Genomic DNA, 15,764 nt, shown 5'->3' on the forward strand with positions numbered 1-15,764 from the left:
GAAATTCAATCCAAACAGATGAAATCTCTGAGGGAACGAGACACCTGAGCTTTCTCTGAATCAGGGAGGGAATGGGTGAACTTTGAGAAGAGTGTATTTCTAGAGCCATCAGTCCAGCAAGAAAAGTGGTGCCTTCGTACAAAATATCTCTTTTACAGAAGACTCCGTGGCAATATGGGGTGCTTACATCCCCTGACATAAAGTTATTAATAAAGAATAAGCCACCAGACATGAAATATTTTACTGAGCTATGTGTTTTCCATACATACTCACTTTCACTGATCAAAATGAAAGTCCGAAGGTAAAAATGTCTCAAGCAACCCTGGAAAACACTGATTGTAGAAATGCATCCAGAAGAACAAAAACAAAATGCAAAGATGCTCCTAAAGAATAATGATACATTTACCACAAAATAAAGTGACTTCGATTTGATTTCAATTTGCTTTCCTTAATGACAAATAATTAAGTCTGAGAACAAGAACCTCTGCACCTACATCTGGAGAGGGGCAGGGTAGGGAGATTAGTTCAGCTCCAGCTAATAATGCTTTATGGTAACTGCTAAAATCCTCAATAAAACACTGGTGAATGGTAACCATCGGAACCCCAGCCCAAGTGGCTGGATGCACACCAGTCTCACTCCCTCAATTACATAATTAAGCTTGGCAGCAGGTTCAAATGAATTAAAACTGAATGTCACTGTTTTCTCCACACACCCCTGTCCTTGTTTTTCTTCCTTGTCAGAGGGAGAAGGCCAGCAGTTCTGCAATTAGCGGGAAGCAGAGCAGTGAGAAAGAACCAACTACACGCTAATTAGGTCATTCACCAAATGCACTCATTCCATTGGCAGATATAATCAATGCTTTCCTGAAACGCTTTAAACTTGGTGTGTTAATTTAAAGTTCTGCTATTTTTATTGCACTACAAGCCAGGTGACTTTATATATATATTACTTTATATATATATAAATAATACACACACACACACTTAGAAATTGTAACCAAGTTCTACAAACAATGGATTGGCTCAGAGGGTTCTGGGTTCTTTCCTTTAGTGCATTTGTAGGCAACTTCTCTGTGACCTTTGCCATTCAACTGGACCACTGTGTGACAATCCATCTGCATTTTGTTAAAAGTCTCTTTACCAGCTTCACAGTTTAATTTGTACTTCTCTGTTGCTGTTAGCTTTTTAAAGTTTTTATTTAAACTGCCTACCTATTTACCAACATTGTGATTGTACTTTATATGGGAGGGGGCAGGGAGACATCAAAACCAGAACTCCTGGTTTGGATTCATGGTGGCATCTAGTCAGCTGAGGGAAACTTGCTCTCAGAGTGAACTGCACACTAAATTTCACAACATTTGCATTGCTCTTCCTCTTCACAATGGCTGTCATAAAAGCCCACTTGAAACACAGATGGCTTGATGTAACACCCAACTTCTTTCAAAGACGATCCAGCTGTGAGTCAAATGCAATTTTTAAACAGAATAAACGAACACTTTGTCTGGGAATTACGCGTTCAACTGAAGTTCTACTCAAATTTAACAGTTACAAATGTTTAAGAATTGCCCTGCCATCAATCGCCCCTCCTTCTACTTCAGTTTAACAATATTCTGTGGCTGTCATCTGAGTTTGGAGCAGAAAACTGGAGCTTCAGGGAGTGAAGGTGACCTGCCAGAAGGGAGGAGTGGTTTGCAGGCTTCCTACAGGTCCAGTGAAATCCAGGCTGCCTCCTTGTCTCTGCATTTCTGCTAATTTCTCTTGCATCCTGAAAATGTTGAGTAATTGCTGCGTGTCTTTTTCTTATTGCATTTCTGAATTCTGTGCATTATGTGAGCAAAGAAGGTAGTTGCAGGGTAGCACTGATAAATTCTTCACTACTTATATGCTTATAAAACCAAACTAGCCAGACACCCCAGTCATTACTTCAGTATCTTCTCTGCAGTGATTAGTATAATGAAGCAAGGATACTACATAGGAAACATAATAGCCATATGGCCTAACTTACATGTGTGAAAAATAAAGGCAAAGATAAATCCTGCTAGAATGCAAAAGCTCAAGAATGCTTGTTTTGAGGGAAAGAAAATCTAAGCCATTAAAATCTGAAATCACCTATGCTTTGAAACATCTTCAGAAAGTAATTTGGGATGATTTTATACAGAAAAAAAAAAGACAAGCATGTGTACTTTCTCTGCAAAGGGCTGTAGCCTTCAGATGCTTAGCAAATAGAGGTAAATAAGTAGGGTAACAACATCCTTTATACAGTAAACAGATTACTTCACTATATTCGCCTGATGTTTGAACTTAATTACCTAAACATTCTGATAGTCTAGTGCCAGAAACACTAAAATGAGACATCAGTTTTTGGAGTAGGATTGACCTTATGAGGAATGCTTTTGAATCAGGATGACTTTCCTATCATTTAATTTACTGAACATCTATTATGTGTAAGAAAGATAGCTCACTAGGTGCTGCAGGGAAAACTAAGACACTCTTAATATAGTCCCTCCTGTCAGGCAGTTTAATGGTCTAGTAGGGTGAATAAGGAAATTTAAATACAATAGAGTCTTCTAACACATAGGAGATTAGGTTAGGTGAGCATATGCAAAAGGCCATGTTTTCCTTCTGTATAATACACATGGCTTTGTGTATGCAATTCTGCTCATAAGGGTTGAATGCCTGATTCAACATGCCCACACCCTTTCAATGTGTGGCATGATAGTAAAATTATCCATGTTCTAAATTTACATATGTGTGTATTATTCTATCTCTCTGTTTGCTATTTCTTGTGCACAGCAGAAATGAATTGAGCTAAACACAAAGTATGGAGAGGAATCAGTACCACATAAAAAGTGAAAGGAAAATGCTAGTATTCTAATATGGCAAACATTTCTTCGAGGTGGGGGCAAAGTCAATACATTTTGCGCACAAATGACAAAAGAGAGCTCCAGAAAAGGAAATTAGGTCCCATATAGCATTTCCCAGCAGAATAGAACAATTACAAAGACAGACACATTTAGGGAGCAAAGTGCTTAGTGGTATGCCACTTGAAAATGGGACACTATCTCATCCCACTTAGTTGCACAGAAAGTCTTATTAAACCAAACACAAATTCAAATCCCAAAACTCACTTCCCTACTCACCCCGTTCAATTGATTTTTAAATGAGAGAAATTGCTTCTTTATACTGAATAAAGTCAAAATTAAGATCAGGATCATCATTTATGGGCTTAGAGAGATCACTATGCTTTATTAAGATGAAAGAAACTCACTGATTTGCCAAGGTCTTTGACTAGACCAACCATTATTATAATATTGCAGAGATTAAGAGAGCAGTCTGCTTAGCTGTAAATGGGCAGATTAACCTCTGTGAATCATCTTGCAAAGCTTTCCTTTGCTAACAGGCAGTGTTCAGGGATACAAAGAAAATATATGTCTTTTGTGAACCATTGGTCCTATGTGTCTCTGCCATCAACAACAGTGGGAGGAATGAATCCGTAATGCAGTGTGGCATTACATTGAGTTTGTAACCATGATGGAAGCAAGCTGTAACTGAACACTCTAATTATAGCTCTACAATCCCAGTGCACAGTAGGGTAGGCAAAGCTAGCTATGATTTCATTCCTTAGTCCCCATCCTGCCCTCACTCTCCTTGCTCTGGTTCTATAGACTTGTGGAGCTGTAGATGATTGCTCTGTAAGAAGAGCAGAGATGATGGTCTCAGTGTGTGAGAATCATTGGGAAGGACAATCCCATGTCCCCACCCCTGACCCTCCAGGTGCTTTAATGCACGTTCACACTCAATAGCTCCAGCTAATGGCCCAGGAAGCATGTGCATAGTCTTTCACATCCTTCTAGAGCAGAGACATCCCCTGACCCATGGCCATTCATCTTCAGAGGATGGATATTGTAGCAGAATTAGGCAACCACCCACAGGGATGCATTAAGTAGCTCAGTGCAAAAAAAGGAAGAGGAAGTGACTCCTACATATAGGTGGACTCTTTTTAAGAAAGATGTATTATCTGTGAGTCTCTGTTTTTGTTACACTCTACATTCTAGATATTCCCTCCAATGACCTGTCACTTCAACCAAATTTCTGCAAAAAGCTCAGCATTCCTTTAAACTTTTAAATTTCCTGGGAAAGGCTCCATGCATGATTTCCTTCTTCTAAACCTTTGACAAAACTCACTTTGAAACCCTCAGGAAGCTTCTGTTTAATGAAAGTCATGCATTTTCCCTCTTAAACCCATACTTTACTGGATGCATTCTTCATTTGTATGTTTATAGGGCTTATTCCAAATATTTTAAATAAATATTCACAAATACTGTCCCTAGCATTATGAAAAATGGTGTCTTTTACATCCTATAAGAACCCAAATTAATTATTTTCATTCCACCTGAGATAACAAATATAATTCTAGTTCTGTATTCAAATTGTAAAAATAAAGAAACACGTACATATTGGTAATTGAGAGTAATAGCATGCATGGGGTAAAAATTTAAATAAAAAAATAGCAAGCCAAACAAAACCGTATTTACTGACATAAATTTAAGTTCCTTTCTACTTAGACCTTAGTACTGTGGTTTCCCCTTCCCAAGACACTCTCCTATGATTCCTTCTGATGTTCTAGCTTGAAAAAGCAACAAAAAGTTAATCTTGAACTCTTAACTGTTGTATGCATTAGAAGCACTTAGGAACTTATACAGTGATAAGAGTTATTCCTGCTATCTGGGGTGCCTGGGTGGCTCAGTCAGTTAAGTGTCAGTCTGCATTTGGCTCAGGTCATGGATCCCAGGGTCTGGGATCGAGCCCCAGGTCAGGCTCCCTACTCAGTGGGGAGTCTGTTTCTTCCTTTTCCCCTGTCCCTCTTCTTGCTCATGCCCTCTCACTGTCTCTCTCAAATAAATAAATAAATAAAATCTTTATATATATTCCTGCTATCAAAAACTTGAAATGAAAAACACTGTATCTGAGATTTTATAAATGTCTCTTCAATTGCCCATTTTCCTCCTAAAAATTAATAGTAGTGTTGTTTTCTTCTAATTCTAAAAGTTATACAATTTTATTGAGGAAATTTCAGTCAATATGGAGGGAAATTAACCATGACGCCACAGCTCAAAAATAAACAAACTGTTCGCTTATTTTTTCTTTATTTTTAACCCAAATAGTATCAGATTATGCAGATATTTTTTCTCTTAATAGGGCATGTGGCTACTTTTCTTGGTCAATAAATATGGATCACTATAATCTTGTTAATCTGTTATTTTCAACATCCAATTGCCTAGATATTTCTTAAGGATTTCTGAGCTCTACATTATGTCTTAGCCAACTAATTCACAAAACTGATCTTATTCCAACATTTTGAAAGATTTTTAAAATTAATAGGAATAAGTAATACTCTTAAAGCCTCCTAGACCTTAGACAGTGATTTTTTTTTTTTTTAGTTTTTTTGTTTCTTTGAAAGATACTTCAAAGAAAGACCCTAATGCATGCAAACCAAAGATCTCAGAAGCCAGTTAAATCAAATTCAAGTAATGCCCTCCTGAAATACAGGAGATCGGAAGCCCATTTTCCTTCTCATTGCAATTACATTGGACCCATCTCAAAGGAATTTTGGAAATACATTGGGACTTTGCGACACAATTTCAGATCTGTGATTCAGAAAGGATGCCAAGAATTTGAATAGTGATCATGTCATTATACTCATGATTGCACATTTATTTAGAAGTGGAAAGTGAGAGTTTTTTTCTTCAATAATGAAAGCTATGTTTTCCCCAAGGAAATTTTATGATAGTAGGAAATTGGTATGCTAGTTGATGGTACTAACTTTTCTGTGTCCCTTTAATAGCTGATCCACAACTTTTAGCTCAAGTCCTCTCTCTTATAGGCAGAATTTGCTTGATGAGTCTTAGTTGCCCAAGACAATGGGATTTCAAGAATCCTAGGATATGCTGATTAAGATACAGTTTAGAGAACTGTGATCTGTATGGTTAAGTACTTAAGGTCAGGACATGGATCACTAGAGAAATGGCTCTGTAAGCAGAGGATTTTCTCTTTTATTACTCTCTGTGTGGTCTGTGGACCAGCAGCAATGGCATCACTTGAGAGTTTGCACAAATTCAGAATCTACTGCCCATCTGGATGGCTCAGCTGATTGGGCAGCTGACTCCTGATTTCAGCTCAGGTTGTGATCTCAGGGTTGTGAGTTTGAGCCCCATGTTGGGCACTATGCTCAGTGAGGAGTCTGCTTGCAGATTCCCTCTTTCCCTCTCCCTTTGCCCCTCTCCCTGCTTGTGCTGTCTCTCAAATAAATAAATAAATAAATAAATAAATAAATAAATAAATAAATAAATCTTTAAAATAAAATCTCTTGCCCACTGTGGATCTACTCAGTCTACATTTTGACAAGATCTCCAGAGAACTGTATGCACATTAAAGACTGAGACACTGTGGTCTGGAACAAGCCACTCATCAAGTCTGGACTGCCCTTATTACCCTTGTAAAATTGCAGGGAAAATGGGGATCTTCAGCATCTTCTCCTCCAACTACTATCAGGTCTTCCAGTCTCCAAATTGTTTCTGTGCCAAGAACTCTTCAGGCTCCACTGGACATGTTGATGTTAAGAAATACACAGTCTCCAAGGTGGCTCACACGAGACAAGTACATTTAACAGAAAACCATTCGGTATAGTTGAAGGACAAAGATGCTGGCATCATATAGTCTGGGTTCAAATCTTTGCTCTGCTGTTGGATAGCAAGGAGTCCAAAGGCACAGAACACTAAACCAAAATTGAGGGTAATAATAATATTGCCTTAATTATATATTGGCTCTGGGCGCGAAGGAATTAAAATGCATTCAAAGTTCCTGGCTTAATGCCTTCGGCACCCTCTTCCTCAAATGCCCTCACCTTCTTAGACTGCTGAAATTTGGCACCCCAATGGAATCCACTCGCCTACAATGCATTTTAAGAGACGAGCCAGACAAGTGTATTCCTTCTCCACATAATAAATCTCTGTGTTTTTAAAGACAGCAATCTTCTCCCTGCTTATATTTGCAAAATTAATATTTGGAAATGCAGGATCGGGGCTATTTTTATATAATAGCCAATTTCAGAACAAGTACATGCCCTCCTTCTCTCTCTCCTTTATGTTTGTCCTTCAGAGAGATATACCTAATTCTGTTTGGTTACAAAGTTCAAATTGGCCCTACATTAATATATACCCTTAAAAAAGCAATGTTCATTTGAGGAAGCAGGTAACCAATGTGAAGAGTGATTATACAATAAATGTATTATGCAAATTCCAGTGAACGTTTTATGCACACTGGATAAAGAATCAAATTAAAGTCTCATAACCCTTGGAAAATTAGAGTTAGCAAGCACAGAGGTTGATTTGCCCTTGAACACAAAAACTGCTAAGAGCAGACATTCCTCCATCATTTCCACAAAACTGAACCATTTCTGAAGGTTTCAGATTAAAATAAGAAATCCCCTAGGAGTCATAAAAATCAGCTATTTTTACAGAAATAATTTGGAGTTGCAATTCTAAAGTGTTATGAGTTGGAAGGAATTGGTGAACTTCTGTGTCATATTTTGAAAAGCTTATATTCCAGGGAACCGGCCAGTTGAGAACACGAAAAATTGCATATGGGAGAAGGTATGCGGGAAGGGGGTAACAGTCTCCTCAAGAATCAGCACAGGAGGGCTGATTTACAGAGCTTTCCCCCATAACAACCCGAGAATGGCAGTTATGCGATAGACCACTATGCTTCTTCGATTTTCCTTCACTCGAGGTAATAATGGGACATAATAGCTGCCTTCTTATTACACTGTTGTGTCCACTTCTATGCAGCTTGCCAACACTGATTCTACCACTGGCCTCTCTACAGAGAAATAATGGACCATTAAGAAGGAAAATGCAGAGGGTCTATACTGCATTTCACTATCGGAGAACAGAGAAACCATCGCAAGCATTTCACTAAATCAATAAGCAAGTACAGGTGTGAAGAAGGTAGGTCGAAAACCCATTTTGCCCCCAATTTTTACACATGGAGCCAGGATGTGGGCTCCAGTGCCAAGAACACTCCATTCATTCATCAACCCTTGGAAATCAATGTTGTTTCCTGTTCATCCTTTTTGGGAACCAGGCAGGATGTAAATATGAAAATAGTGCTATTGATTTAACAAGTGCTCAATGAGGTCCTTTTATGAGTTCTGAGGTAGGTGCTTAGGGGAGAGAAAAAGACAAATGAGACGCAGATTCGGTCCTGAGGGAATATACAAGCCCCAAGAAGAAACAGCCGGCTTAACACCAAGATGCTCATTAAAGGCTCTATGTGGTGTGCTTGTCACAAGTACAAAAACCCATAGCACTAACACAATGGTTGAAGGAAAGCTTATGTCTGACTAATGAAGAGATGATGGAGAAGGAGAATTTGAGCTTTTTTTTAAAAAAAGTTTTTTTCGGGGATCCCTGGGTGCCTCAGCAGTTTGGCACCTGCCTTCGGCCCAGGTCGCAATCCTGGAGTCCCGGGATCGAGTCCCGCATCCGGCTCCCGGCATGGAGCCTGCTTCTCCCTCCTCCTGTGTCTCTGCCTCTCCCTCTCTCTCTCTCTCTCTCTCTATGTCTATCATAAAATAAATAAATAAATCTTAAAAAAAGACTAATAGTCTAAAAAAAGTGTTTTTTCTTATTTTATAACTCTTTAATCAACTGAATTGAAGTATAATTAACACATAATAAATGCCCATTTCAGTGTACTGTTTGATGAATTTTGAAAATATAGTTACTGTAGAACCACCATAACCATCAAGATATGGATAGAATCCCCCCATGTGGGCCCCCAGAGCCCCTCATTGCCCCTTTAGAGTCACCTCTCCCTGCAGTTTCTATGCACTGGCAACCACTAATCTGCTTCCTGATGAATTTTGTGGATGAATCTGTCTTTTCTAGAATCTCATACAAAAGGAATCATTCTTCTCTGTTTTTGATTTTTGCTTAGTGTGATGAAAAGGAAATGGCATCCTAATTTTGGCAATGATTTTGGGATAGGTAAGTAAAGTGTGAGTTCAAGAACTTCACAAGGACATCTAATATCGACCAAAGAAGAGCATGTTTCCAAGGAGTTGTATGAAATAATACAGGACAGATAACATGACCTGACGATGTATTACGTAGAACTTTTGAGCAATTTTACATCAAAGCTCATAATATCCTCCCGTTCTTTCAATGTGCATTGGCTACCCTGCCTCAGGACCATTGCACCTGCTGCTCCCTCTTACTGATATAACTGATCATCTTCCAGACCATACAGAAGCTGGATTCTTTCTCCCCTCTGTTAGTCTCTATCACATGTATTTCACGTCCTCCACTGTACCAGGCACAATCTGTAGGTTACTTCATTTCCTTATGAGATGATTGTGTTTTAACCCAACAGACTGTCAGTGACAAGATTATTGGGAACAGAATGGTTTTGCTCACAACTGGACAGTCCAACAGGACTTATGACGCTTTATGGACCATATTAGCCACCAAAAGACTGAGTGAATAAATGAGTGAATGAATGAATGAATGAATGAGTATATTCATAACATGCTTTAATCCAGTCACATGCAAAACTTCAGACATTAATATGTCTCACACCTCTCTTTGACAAACAGTTCTTTACCTCCCTTCTAAAATGCCCTTTTATTCAAACAAAACAGACTCTTGTCAATTTGCAATGCCAACCTTAAAACCACGACATTGACCTGATATGTGTTTATGCACTTTCGGGAACAAGACAAAGTATTTAACTTCCAGAGAGACCTGGAAGATGCTGGATGTCAAGGTCACCACAACTAAAACTTAGTAATTGTCATCTTCCTAAGGCAGAATTCTCTTTTCTAAATATGGCAGATGTGTACTGAAAACAAGGACGGCAAGTGTTTGGGTGTTAATGCTTTGGCTGTTTTTGAGGAACTGGAGTTTTATGCTACAGGGGTTTAAGGTGAGGTTAGCACAGCACGGTTTTCAGATCAATAAGTGACTTTGTGTCGAGGGCCTGCTGGTTGCTTGTCTAGTTTATTGTGACTTAACAAAAGGGCCCAGGAACAATATTGCTCAGCAGAAGAAAAAAAAAAAAAATAGGTGAGCCGATGGCTCATCTAGAAGAGAGAAAAATACCAAGATCCACAATGTTCACAAAGAGGGGCAGTCTAGAGAATGCCAGAACTCTGCAGTGCAATGGGATAATTGTAAAAGTAGCAAAATCGCTGTTTTCAAGTCATACTTTTAGAAACTTGACCTTGGAAAATTTTTCAAACACACAAAAATTCATAAGCAGTGGCATAAGCCAGTATTTTTTTTCTTTCTGACACAGTAATACCACACTAATAACTCACTTTCTATACACTCTTGAAAGCTCTCCTTTCACTTTACCCTAGGGTCTTTTAGCCTTTTAACAAATATTGCATACAAGGAAATAAATGTTTTGGAACATAATTTAAGTTTCCTTCTCCAACTTGCTGCTTAGAGGAGAATAAATTTCCCTTTTCTTCACTTTGTATTAGTCTCTTCTGCTGATGAAGAGGAAGCTTAAAATATTTTGGGCCTGAAAGACATATGGAAAAAAAAAAAAAAAAAAAAAAGATTGGCCTAAGAGTTTCCTTTCTGTCCTCATGAAGAAGGAAGAGATGAAAATAGTAATAACAAGACTCAGGGAAAATCCTGCTATCCAAAGCATCCTCTTCTAGGAAAAAGATGAAAAGCAGCAGAGTTTCAGTAACATCAGACATTTTGAGATTGATTTTTTAAAAAGATATTCTTTTCTTGGAAATGATAAAGGTGACTTGTATCCAGACCCAGACTGATGACAATGTCTTTCCAGAAGCTGACATGCCTTAAGCTGACACATCATTACAACAGAATGACCTCTATCCTAAAAAATAAGGTGGGCCTGGAGAGTAGTATTCCAGCATTTTTCCTGCCAAGTTTCTGAAAGGTGCTTTAAATGTTCTGGTTTAAAGTAGACAAAATGCTCCTTGGTCCAAAATATCAATATAAAAATTTACATAATACTAAAAACCAAAGCAACATATTCGATGCCATGCACTAAGTTTTTTTCACATTTCATCTCATTGAGGTCTCATAATAACTGTACTATTACTCCAATTTTGGATGGGAGGCAGTCAAGTCTCAGCCGAAATTTTCTCATTGTAACATACCATGAATTGTGTAAGCAATCTGAAGTCGTGCAGCTGGGCTTCAGTTTAATATATATAATATATATAATATATATATATTATATATATTATTATATATAATAAAATATATATCAGTATACATATCTATATATGTCTATATATATAGTAATATATATTATACAGATAAAATATATATTAGAAAAAACAATCATGTATATATTTAAAACACAACAACCATACATTCGGACATTTTCTAAGGAAAGTGCTTTAACTATAATACCTATACATAACATATAAAAGGATATTTAAAAATACCTATTGGCTCCAGGGTTTAATAAAAGAAAAACTGGAGCAATGTTATCCCTCAATAAATATTCATTGAACAAATGAGTAAAAATATATTAAAATATTGTGTTGTGTAATTAGGGCTAGAGATTCCTCTGTGTAAGAATTTCTATACTGCTATATCCTGGCTGAGGGTTCAGATATGTGCTGATTCATGACTGGGTTCTCACCCCTACAAGATTGATTGGAATGTAACAGATGCTCAAGAAATATTGTTTGAATAAATGAATTAATGAATGCCCTTTAAAAGGGTAAAAGACAGACCCAGGATCATCACCTGTCTAGGAATGCTCTTGGGAACGGATAGAGGAGAGATTATGAACAGAAAAGGCAGTCCTCTACAGTGACCTGCTTTTCTAGAGGATTCTCTATCATCTCACAGGTCAGGATCACAAGAGACCTGGTCCTGCACTGTCTCCTTGGATCAAACCACGAAATCAACAACCTTTTAAACCCTTTGACTTTGTTTCTTCGTCTCTTCCCTCTCCCCCGAAAGGGTCTGGCTATGTTTTTTAAAGGAAGATAATGTTTTTAAAGTATTCTGATTTTTTAAAACATAGCATTCCATATGAAAATATTTGGTTTTCCTCATTTCATTATGAAGGATATGTTTGCATTCATTAAGACATTTTAAAAACAGTTTATATAATAAAATGATCATCTTTAATTCCAGCCACCCTTCGGTGTCCTTCTCTCTCAAAATCATGACATCTTTTAATTCTATTATATGTTCCTGAACATACTATTTTGGGGCACTTGCTATATATGCAGTGTTGGAGGACAGAATTTTGCAATTCTTACATGAAAGTAACAAGTTTAAATTCTATGACTGATTTTTCCCTTATTTCGGAGACTTTGTGTCCACTTTTCATCTTTGGTGATATATGTACATGTGCTGGGAAGCTTGCTGTTTATATATGAAAACATCTCATACTATTTTCAATGTGAAGTTACCAAGTATTTCCAAATATTTTGCATACTTTTCTATAGCTCATATAGTTGTAAAACAAATGGTCATAAGAAATCCTATGGTCTAAGGTAGGAATGGGATGGAAGGTAGCCATTACAGTAGAAAAAAAAAAAAAAAAGATTCTTTGGCAGAGAAAATAATTAATTATAAAATTCCAGATGGGCTCTTATTTTTGGCATATGATATTTGTTTGGAAATATAGTGTCATCAACTTTCAGAAAGCAGGAAACTCCATCTGGTATTTGTATGTTTCTGTGAGAGGATGCTTGGATTCTTTCATTGTCAGTTTTCACCCATATTGAATGATATTCTCACTCTTGGTTAAATTTGAGTAATGATCACATAGATATACACTCATCTATGGAAAGTGATTTAAATCTCTTTGAAGTCTGAAATAAATGAGGAAGTGGTGAATTATACTGGGCTGAGATCTGACCATGTAAAATAAAATACCTTTACACATTACCGAGTGCCTTGCTCCCAGTAGGCACTTTTAAAGTTCATTGAATTAGATCCGTAGGATATGGGAAATATAAGTACATATAAATAAACTAGGGAAACTCTTAGTTTAAGTTCATCGACAGTAAAAAATTAATAAGAATTCAATATGTATGATTTGTTGATTCATTGGTTTTATTTATTCATTGAGTAAATGTCAAAGAGTAGTTGATATGACTATGTGGACTCCTTATTCTATAGAATAGTGATGCATGTCCTGCATTGTCCTGTGGACAAATATGTTTGGAAAATACTAGAAGTAACTAATAAGTAATAGTTAACATTGAGACTTTTCAGAGCCTTTAAAATACTAATGTAAATCATCATTTTTTAATGAATGATAGAAAATGAAAATGTGATGAAGGGTTCCATGGTGTGATGACAGAAGAATTCACAGATGGCATTTGGCTCAATAGAATAGGGCACTTGGTAGGAGCTGCACCAGGGGCACAACATTTGAACTAGGTCTTCTGAGGAAATTATTTTCCTTTCTCTCAATATAAGATTAATACATGTTTATATAGAAAACACAAAAAATTATACAGATGACAATTTAAAAATTAACTATTAAGGACATAGTCTAGAGACAATCACTGTAACTATTTTTGGATTTCCTGATTGTCTTTGTTTATTTGACATCTCTCTCTCTTGGTTCCTAATTGAAAATTTCTTTATACAAAGAGCATGGTACATAAAGTCTAATGTGATGACTAATCTGTGCAGTATTGCAATATTGGCATTTTTCTACAGCATTATATAATATTCAAAAATATTTTATCAGTGCTACAACTATGTAATCATTCCAATGCAGTTGAGCATTTCTTGTATTTTCCTTCGTAAATTTTATTTACTATAAATCAGTGGTGCTGACTGTGTGGTTCCTAGACCAGCTACATCAGCATCACTTAGGAACTTCTGAGACATGCAAATTATCAAGACCTACCCCAGATCTACTGAATCAGGAATCCCATGGAAAAAGCCCAGCAGATAAATAATTTTGATGATTATACCTTTACATCAGTCGTTGCATGTAGTTGGGATGATCAATTATTTTTAATTACACAGTTCATTTCAGTTTGTAAAAATGTACACTGTTTGTACTCTCAGAATCTAACGTGTTAGATACATAGTAGGAGCTGATATTTGTTAAACAAAAGAATGAAATGGCAGTTCCCCTAAATTTACTTCACTGTCTTTTGGAATTTGAGATGCCAATAATTCTATGGTGCCAAATTAGTACTAATCCTTTTAGAGATAACCTGGATCTTTCTTCCTGGATGCTTGTCAGTCTTCCTTTGTGAAAAAAAAAAAAAATATATATATATATAGTCTGGATATGTGTCTCATTCTCCTTTGAATGATTTTGTCCCAATCATGGCAGACTCCTGTCATCTGCATTTCTAGTTTCCCTCCCTCCTTTTCTTTCAAACCCTCAGATTTGGACAAAGGTTCTTCACTTGTGTCTTTAATTATTACTTTTGTTCTATAGTATCCAGTGTTCTTCCAGAACACTTATAATTTGTAATTGTATCTCTTTCATTTGTCCTGGATATCTTTCATTTCCTTTAATATCACTTTCTTGTGTTCTTCCTTGTGCTGGTAGTGTGTGTGTCTGTGGGGGGGGGGTATGTGGAGGGGTTAACTCCAATGTGATTTTAATTTTGAAATTATTATTCTTGCCTCCTTGCGTTTGTCCTTTATCTCACCAAGCTCCCATTTCATCCCAGCTTGTTGCCTTGGCTCACATCCTGTCCTCTTTTCATTTCATCCTGTTGTCCCTTCATCTCAGCTTATTCTATTTTGTGGCTTTCTCTTCCTGTTTACCAAAGGCAATGTCTTCTTAAATCAGATTAAGTATGACAAATAGTCTTCTAAATTTTTTCTGGTTCCTGTTATAAATAGTGTTCAAAGGTCTGTTCTTCCTCTTGTATTCACGATATTATTCCCTTTCATTCTGCCACGGGATGGCCTTTGTAGGTTACATTTTTTTCCTACTTATCCAAAACGAGGAGAAAATTACCCAGATCTTGCATTTATAAATAATGTTAGTGAATTCCCCTTGGCTCACAAAGATTCTTTAAATGAGTGGGTTAAAATCCCAATTAGATCTATAAGTGGATTACAGCTGGACAATCCCAAGTGTCTAACAGTTTGTGTGGATGTCCTGGGCAGGGGTCAGCACTTCCACCTTTCTGCTGCTCATGGAGTCTCTGAACCAAGCAAATGTGATAAAATCTGCAGTTTCCCGCAAGTCTTCTCCTATGTCTTCTTCTTTTTGATCTTCCTACAGATAGCATCTTTCTTATGGGAACTAGACGTCCAGCCAGAGTTTAGGCTCAGCAGTTCTTCCTACATCTTTGAATTATGATTGTTGCTTGTGTACAGAAAGAATAAGGTCTTTGTGTACAGAAAGAATAAGGTTGGCAAAAATGGTCACAGTACCTTGGGCACCTTCAAAAGCAATAGTCATACAGGTAGCCTGGTTTTGCTCTTCCTATAAATTCCATTTACTGGATCTGCATGCCATTTCAGGTTCTTGGGAATGTTCTGTTTCATTATGCTTATCCTTCTCAGTGTATATTTGCACAGATAGAAGATTTATTAACCCAGAACATATCTCTAAAAGGTTGACTACAGGAAGGAGATACTTTATGCAACAGCACTATTTTCAGCTTCCCTCGAAGTATACTTCAGGACAAGTATTTATATGAAAGCCATTTATTAAGGAAATGCTCTCAGGACAAACTGTTGTGGAGCTACAGAAGCAAACAG

General features: G+C 37.1%; 1 protein-coding gene and 1 long non-coding RNA gene across 25 annotated transcripts in view; one reads left to right on the plus strand and one right to left on the minus strand.

The window, feature by feature from the left end:
- RBMS3 (RNA binding motif single stranded interacting protein 3) overlaps positions 1-15,764 on the minus strand; it is a 1,287,947-nt gene that overhangs the window by 414,350 nt on the left and 857,833 nt on the right. The window lies entirely within an intron of this gene.
- Positions 1-15,764, plus strand: part of LOC112668659 (uncharacterized) — a 58,163-nt gene that overhangs the window by 7,931 nt on the left and 34,468 nt on the right. For 3 of the 4 annotated variants that reach the window (XR_003141771.2, XR_003141773.3, XR_003141770.3), the window contains exon 2: positions 7,848-8,006. This is a non-coding gene — a long non-coding RNA (uncharacterized LOC112668659). Of the gene's footprint in view, positions 1-7,847; positions 8,007-8,997; positions 9,048-15,764 lie in introns of all 4 variants that reach the window. The other variant, XR_004808725.2, reaches the window with a different exon arrangement.

The sequence above is a fragment of the Canis lupus genome, chromosome 23, assembly GCF_003254725.2.
Source record: "Canis lupus dingo isolate Sandy chromosome 23, ASM325472v2, whole genome shotgun sequence".
NCBI lineage: Eukaryota > Metazoa > Chordata > Mammalia > Carnivora > Canidae > Canis > Canis lupus.